At 41.9% G+C, this 8,919-nt stretch overlaps 1 pseudogene; it reads left to right on the top strand.

The window, feature by feature from the left end:
- The window catches only part of LOC112077838 (desmin-like), a 20,231-nt pseudogene extending 11,861 nt beyond the window's left edge, over positions 1-8,370 (top strand).
- Positions 8,371-8,919: the final 549 nt, after the last annotated feature.

Below are 8,919 nucleotides of genomic sequence, written 5' to 3'. Positions count from 1 at the left end.
GCCAAGCTAAACCGGGCAGGGCCAAGCTGAACCGGGCCGGGCCAAGCTGAACCGGGCCGGGCCAAGCTGAACCGGGCAGGGCCAAGCTGAACCGGGCTGGGCCAAGCTAAACCGGGCCGAGCCAAGCTAAACCGGGCCGAGCCAAGCTAAACCGGGCCGAGCCAAGCTGAAATGGCCTGTTTACTTGTCTACCATAGTTGCTGGAACGACGCTAGAGGGTCATTGTGTATAGAACATACCCAGTATGCAGCAGAAACAGCAGATTGGCCCCAAAGGAGCCTTCTGGATTGGACAAGGCTTGTTTACGCTACAGAAAAGGGTATCATTGTCTCTACGCCAGTCTATGTCAGTTCCCATGTGTTCTTTACCATCCGACGTTCGTCACATCCGCACCTTCAATACACCAAACCTGCAGCTGTTCTTTCTGCTTGACATTTTTATGATGGGAAATATAATGTAAAATACCCCACCACCAACTACACACACCACACAACCAACTATACACACCACACAACCAACTATACACACCACACAACCAACTATACACACCACACAACCAACTACACACACCACACAACCAACTATACACACACCACACAACCAACTATACACACCACACAACCAACTACACACACCACACAACCAACTATACACACCACACAACCAACTACACACACCACACAACCAACTATACAGCTACACCTACAACCAACTGTACAGCTACACTGCGTACAGTGGATGGGGAGAGGGACTTTTCTAGCTTCTAAAGCCAGACGTCCTTTCATGCTCTCTCTCCTTCCCCTGACATTTGACTTGAGAGAAATGCTGGCATGTGTCAGCTGGTTCGTGACATGGAGTGCCCTCTGTAACATTGTTCAACACATGCACAGCTATAATTAAACCATGAGAGAGAGACTAGATGCTGGGAAATGTATATGAGAGAGAGAGAGAGAGACCAGTGGTCCTGTATTGTAGGACAGAGATAGAGACCAGTGGTCCTGTATTGTAGGACAGAGGTAGAGACCAGTGGTCCTGTATTGTAGGACAGAGGTAGAGAGAGACCAGTGGTCCTGTCTATGTAGGACAGAGATAGAGACCAGTGGTCCTGTAATGTAGGACAGAGATAGAGAGAGACCAGTGGTCCTGTATTGTAGGACAGAGAGAGAGACCAGTGGTCCTGTAATGTAGGAGCCATGTTTTTTCTCTGGTGAGCAGTATAGGCAGTGTAATTCTGGGCCGGATGTAAAGTCAATGAATCAGGAGAGTGGAGGAAGAAAATATTTGTTAATGCTAAAAGCTGATCATCTAAATTAAATCCTGTATGTACCCCTGACCCCTAACCCCTGACCCCTAACCCCTGACCCCTAACCCCTGACCCCTAACCTCTGACCTCCGAACTCTATCCTCTGACCCCTGCAGGAGATCCATGAGCTGACGAGCCAGATGCAGGAGACCTCCGTGCAGGTCCAGATGGATATGTCCAAACCAGACCTGACCGCTGCCCTCAGGGACATCCGTATGCAGTACGAGGGCATCGCAGCCAAGAACATCTCAGAGGCTGAGGACTGGTACAAGTCCAAGGTAAACACTGTCCTATAATACACCGTAGTATTATATAATATGGTAAGTACTGAGGACTGGTACAAGTCCAAGGTAAACACCATTTATAATACACAGGAGTATTATATAATATGGAACAGTACTGAGGACTGGTACAAGTCCAAGGTAAACACCATCTATAACACACCGTAGTATTATTAATATGGTACAGTACTGAGGACTGGTACAAGTCCAAGGTAAACACGTCTATAACACACCGTAGTATTATATAATATGGTAACGTACTGAGGACTGGTACAAGTCAAGGTAAACACCATCTATAATACACCGTAGTTTTATATAATATGGTACAGTACTGAGGACTGGTACAAGTCCAAGGTAAACAATAGAAAAATGGGTGGGTATTGACAGTGGGGTCATAGTTAGAGAGGCTTGCTGCCATCGGGATGGTTGAGAGAATTGGCTTAGGACAGTACAGAACAGGATTGGAGCCTATTCCGTTTCGGTTAAGTAATTAAATTGGAATTGGAATTAAATTGACTGCATTGAAATTAAATGAAATCGACCCCAAGTCCCCAACCCTGGCAAAGAACATGTGACTGCCAGTCCTTGAAGTAAAGCAGTGTTAAATAAGTTGAAACTGGATATGATATGTGGACAGTGACAGTAGCTAAGCTAGCTACATCTGCACCACTACACAGTGACAGTAGCTAAGCTAACTACATCGGCACCACTAGACAGTGACAGTAGCTAAGCTAACTACATTCAGCACCTAGACAGTGACAGTGAGCTAAGCTAACTCATCGGCACCACTAGACAGTGACAGTAGCTAACCCATGTCTCCACCTCTTCTCCAGGTTCAAGACCTGAACTGGCTGTGAACAAGAAAACGATGCTCTGAGACAGTCCAAACAGGAGCAGCATGGAGTGTCACGACAATCAGATCCAGTCCTACACCTGTGAAATCGACTCTCTCAGGGAACCGTAAGTGCATCCTACTCTGTTACTACATCCTACTCTATGTTACTACATCCTACTCTGTTACTACAACCCTACTCTATATTACTACATCCTAACCTCTATGTAACTACATCCTACTCTATATTACTACCCCTACTACCTATGTTACTACATCCCTACTCTATATTACACATCAATACTCTGATATTTACTACAATCCTACTCTATGTCTCATCCTACTCTATATTACTACAGCCCTACTTATATTACTATACTGACATTCTACTCTATATTACTACATTACTCTATATTACTACATCCTACTGCTGTTACTACACCTACTCTATGTTACGACATCCTCCTAATTACTACACCTACTCTGTACTAACCCTACTCTTAATTTACTACATGCTACTTCTATATTACTACATCTACTCTGTTTACTACACCATAACTCTATATTACTCATCCTGCTTCTATATTAACTACAATCCTAGCTCTATATTACTACATCTACTCTGTATTACTACATCCTACTCTGATATTTACTACATCCTACTCTATATCCTCTGGACTGTTACTACATTTCTACTCTATATTACTACATCCTACTCTATATTATAGCATCCTACTCTATATTATACATCCTACTCTAGTATTAGCTAATATCGTACTCTATATTACTACATCCTGACTTACTAACTATTTGCTTACTCACCTATTTACTCATCCACTCTATATTACTACATCCTACTCTATATTACTACATCCTACTCTATATTTACTACATCTGCTCTTATATTACTACATCCTGCTCTATATTACTACATCCTACTCTATATTACTACATCCTACTCTATATTACTACATCCTACTCTATATACTACATCCTACTCTATATTACTATATCATACTCTATATTACTACATCCTGCTCTATATTACTACATCCTACTCTATATTACTACATCCTACTCTATATTACTACATCCTACTCTATATTACTACATCCTACTCTATATTACTACATCCTACTCTATATTACTACATCCTACTCTATATCCTATTGGACTATTACTGCATCCTACTCTATATTCTACATCCTACTCTATATTATTACTTGCATCCTACTCTATATTACTACATTCTACTCTATATTACTACATCCTACTCTATATTACTACATCCTACTCTATATTACTACATCCTACTCTAATTACTACATCCTATCTATATTACTACATCCTGCTCTATATTACTACATTCTACTCTATATTACTACATCCTACTCTATATTACTACATCCTACTCTATATTACTACATCCTACTCTATATTACTACATCCTACTCTATATTACTACATCCTACTCTATATTACTACATTCTACTCTATATTACTACATCCTACTCTATATTACTACATCCTCCTCTATATTACTACATACTACTCTATATTACTACGTCCTACTCTATATTACTAATTCCTACTCTATATCCTCTGGACTGCTACTACATGCTACTCTACATCCTCCTGTACCAAGTGTACTCTTGTTTTCTTCCCTTCATGGATTTGACAGGAATGGATTGGTGTAAGAACTCACAATCCAATGCTTTTCCTTTTAAATGGGTGGGGAGTTGTACACACTTCAGGACAATTCCCTAACTTATCATCACTTCAATCACCTCTCCACCAGCTCCCCTCTCAATCTAAGTATGATACCTGTTTACCTACTTTCCTGTTTATGTAATCATCCCTCTCCTCTCTCTCTCTCTCCCCTACAGAACGAGTCTCTGCTGAGGCGATGAGGGAGATGGAGGATCGTCTGAAACGAGGGCTGGAGGTTACCAGGACTCCATCACTCGTCTGGAGGATGAGATGCCAAGATGAAGGATGAGATGGCTCGTCACCTCAGAGAGTACCAGGACCTGCTCAATGTCAAGATGGCCCTGGATATAGAGATCGCTACCTACAGGAAGCTACTGGAGGGAGAGGAGAGCAGGTAGGAGATGGGGGTTGAGTAGGAAGAGGGATAGAGAAGAGGGGGAAGGGAGCAGTATGGGAGGGTTAGAGAAGAGGGAGGAGGGGTGCAATAGGGGGAGGGATAGAAGAGGGAGGGAAGGGAGGAGTATAGGGAGGGATAGAGAAGAGGGAGGGAAGGGAGGAGTATGGGGAGGGATAGATAAGATGGAGGGTAGGGGAGGAGTATGGGGAGGGATAGAGAAGATGGAGGGGTAGGGGAGGAACAGGGGGATGGATAGAGAAGATGGAGGGGTAGTGGAGGAACAGGGGGAGGGATAGAGAAGATGGAGGGGTAGTGGAGGAACAGGGGGAGGGATAGAGAAGAGTGACAGATGGCCCTGGACATAGAGATCGCTGCCTAACAGGTGATAAAAAGTATTAGGAAGTGGACTGGAGAGAGAAGTAAGTGGAATAGGTTCTGAATGCTTCTGTAGTGAGAAGAGCTAGACGGATAGATCGTATTGCTAGAGAGAGAGAGAGAGAGAGAGAGAGAGCGTGGTGGGGACGGACGAGGCAGGATAGAGGGGTGAGAACATGGCTGTAAGTGAGTGATTTAAGATGATCATAAAGTGGTCATTTCACCTGTTATTAACTGTCCTGTTGGTGTTCTCTCTCTCTTCCCCAGAATCACGGTATCCGGCTCCCAGTCTTCTCACTCTGGCTCCCACTCTGCTGCCTCATTATATTCCACTGTTGGATTCAGAGGTGACCACTGTAAACACACTTCCTCACAACTGACCAATCAGCAAAGAGTCCTCCTATAAGACATGTACAGTACCTTAAAAGTAAGGGATGGTGAGAGCAGAATTTGAGAGCAGAATCACAATTTCACCACAAGGTGGAGCAGCTGTACCTGAAAACACTGACGGCATGAATTGATGCATTTCGGATATTTGCATCACAGACCACAATCAGTTCAATGACAACAATAGAGGATGATTTAAGTTAATTGATTGATTGATTGGTTGGTTGGGGGTAATTCAACTGTGGCTTTTGATGTTAGGTTGAGACAGAGTGAATCATATATACAACTCTGGGTAGATGTTAGGATGAGACAGAGTGAATCATATATACAACTCTGGGTTGATGTTAGGTTGAGACAGAGTGAATCATATATACAACTCTGAATTGATGTTAGGTTGAGACAGAGTGAATCATATATACAACTCTGGGTTGGTGTTAGATTGAGGCAGAGTGAATCATATATACAACTCTGAAATGACGCTGACGTTAGGTTGGTTTTGTGTTTCTGTTCGTATGAGGTTGTCTTATTAACTCTGTCCGATCCGTCCGCAGAGACCAGCCCAGACGTCGGACGGTCAGCAGAGGTCCACTCCAAGAAGACTGTCCTGATAAAGACCATCGAGACCCGCGACGGAGAGGTAAAGGCAACTCACAGACGATACATAGCATCCAATATCGGCTTTGTTTCCAAGTAACACCCTATTCCCTACATAGACCACTACCCTGGTTCTGGTCTAAAGTAGTGCACTATTTAGAGAATAGGGTGCCATTCGGGACGTATCCATGGAAACCCACAGCTGACAGTCAGTCCGCAGGGGAAAGTACAACTGATCACGCAGGCGTAGCTAATAAAGGCAGACATAGTATTTCATAGCCTTAGTTTTTGAAAGACCGGTGTTAATTTTGTTCTAGATGACATATTCTATGAGCGATGGTGCTCGTGATCTGTGTGTAAGTGCAGCTTATATCTCAACTGTTGACCCAACCACCTTTAATTAACACACTTCTCATATTCTCACCTCCTCAGTATTAGACCTGATGACTGTGTTGTCTACCTCAGTACTGATGACTGTGTTGTCTCCCTCATATTAGGACCTGATGACTTTGTTGTTTACCTCAGTACTGATGGCTGTGTTGTTTACCTCAGTACTGATGACTGTGTTGTCTACCTCAGTACTGATGGCTGTGTTGTTTACCTCAGTATTGATGACTGTGTTGTCTACCTCAGTACTGATGACTGTGTTGTCTACCTCAGTACTGATGGCTGTGTTGTTTACCTCAGTACTGATGACTGTGTTGTTTACCTCAGTACTGATGACTGTGTTGTTTACCTCAGTACTGATGACTGTGTTGTCTACCTCAGTACTGATGACTGTGTTGTCTACCTCAGTATTGATGACTTGTGTTGTCTACCTCAGTACTGATGATGTGTTGTTTACCTCAGACTGATGACTGTGTTGTCACCTCAGTAATTGACTGTTGGTTCCATCGTACAGTGCTGTGTGTCTACCTCATACTGATGACTGTGTTGTCTACCTCAGTACTGATGACTGTGTTGTCTACCTCAGTACTGATGGCTGTGTTGTCTACCTCAGTACTGATGGCTGTGTTGTCTACCTCAGTACTGATGACTGTGTTGTCTACCTCAGTATTAGACCTGATGACTGTGTTGTCTACCTCAGTATTAGACCTGATGACTGTGTTGTCTACCTCAGTATTAGACCTGATGACTGTGTTGTCTACCTCAGTACTGATGGCTGTGTTGTCTCCACCCCACCTCTGAGCACCTCACCCTCCTCTCACAGTTAAAATACCTACAGAGGACACCAGGGTTGGGTTCAATATATTTTAAATTCAATCAAATTCATAAATTGTACATATTCCAAATCAAATTTTTCCTTTTAGCAGAATTGGAATTAAAATGTGAATTTTAGTTTACTTCCTGAATTGACTGGGATTGATTGAATCCAACCCTGGAGAACATACTATTCTTCACATTAAACTACAGCTGTGTATTCACTGTCCTGTCCTGGCCAAACTGTAACGCTCTCTAATGCATCTGATGCTCTGATATTTGTTCCATCTGATACTCTGATATTTGTTTAATCTACACTACAGTTCAAAAGTTTGGGGCCACTTAGAAATGTCCTTGTTTAAAAAAAAAAAATAATAATAATAATAATGATTTTAAAAAAAATTATCCATTAAAATAACATCAAATTGATCAAATATACAGTGTAGACAATGTTAATGTTGTAAATTACTATTGTAGCTCGAAACTAATGATTTGTTTATGGACAGATGCATATCTGTATTCCCAGTCATGTGAAATCCATAGATTATAGCCTTTCAATTGACATGGACACCATGTGTTTGTTGTATTTGACGCCGTTTAACCTATTCCACTCCAGCCATTACCGCAAGCACTTACTCCCTAATTAAAGTGCCACCAGCCTCCTGTGGTTAGTTCATTTATATGTGTTTTAAATGACAACTTGTCATTGATCCACATTTTAAAATATATATTTTTATTTATTTAACACTGCCAAGGTATTTATATGAGGGGACTGTTGTATTTTGTAATATTGTGTGTAATTGTACGATGCAAGGCTCCCTTGTCAAAGAGACTTTGGTCTCAATGGGACACCCTGTCGAAACGAAGGGTCAATATAAACCATAAAATACGCTGTGTCTCTCGAAGCCATCTGTTTGTTGTCACTGTGACTGACCTATCCACCCTGACTGACTCTCTTCTCCTCCCGCAGGTGGTCAGTGAATCTACACAGCACCAGCAGGACATCATGTAAACAACAACAACAATAACAGCAACAACAACAAGCTTAAATTAGGAAAAAAATTGATGTTTACATACCACGATACGAGGGGTTCTCTAGCTACCGTTTCTAAGCAAAGCCTCGTTTTAAAAGGTCTCTTTTTTTTTAGAGTTATGAACACCTTACGAAGCGTTATAACCACCTTATGAAGGGTTATATCCTCCACAGGAATGTTTATAACTCGTAAACTCCAACTAATCAGATGTTATATGACCCATCGCCGAAAGGAGAAGAACATAAGAAGAAAGACAATGTCAAGTTACAGTGAAAGTCAAGTCAGGCCCTGGCCAGAACAGAACACGCATGGCTAGAAGGGATCTTCAGAATGTCAAGAGATGGATCTCTGTAGTGCACGTCTGTGTTGTGAGTGGGTCTCTTTGCTTCCACAACAGTTTCACAGTGGCCAATGATTTGAAATAAAAAAATATATACTGTATCTTCAAAAAGAGAATACTATCGATTCTATTCCTTGGTTATTTACTATTTCTGCACTTCATCTGAGACCTTTTGATTTTCCTATCAAGCTAGGGTAACTTGATTAGTCAAGCATTAGTCCATATTCTATTAAGCTGATTAAGATTGGTGTGCATCCTAAATGACACCCTATACTGTACACTACTTTTAACAGGAACTAACAGGGCTTTGGTCAAAAGTAGTGCACTAAATAGGGAATATGGTACCATTCGCTAAAGTAAAAAAAAGGGATGGGTTTATTAATGAGCTATCCGTTCCTTGTTTCATTTCGTGTCTGATTTAAAGTTTACTATAACGGATACCAGTGTATTACAATGGAGTAACAAG

Source organism: Salvelinus sp. IW2-2015, unplaced genomic scaffold, assembly GCF_002910315.2.
Source record: "Salvelinus sp. IW2-2015 unplaced genomic scaffold, ASM291031v2 Un_scaffold4961, whole genome shotgun sequence".
NCBI classification, from domain to species: domain Eukaryota; kingdom Metazoa; phylum Chordata; class Actinopteri; order Salmoniformes; family Salmonidae; genus Salvelinus; species Salvelinus sp. IW2-2015.
This window is presented reverse-complemented; position numbering and strand designations above follow the sequence as displayed.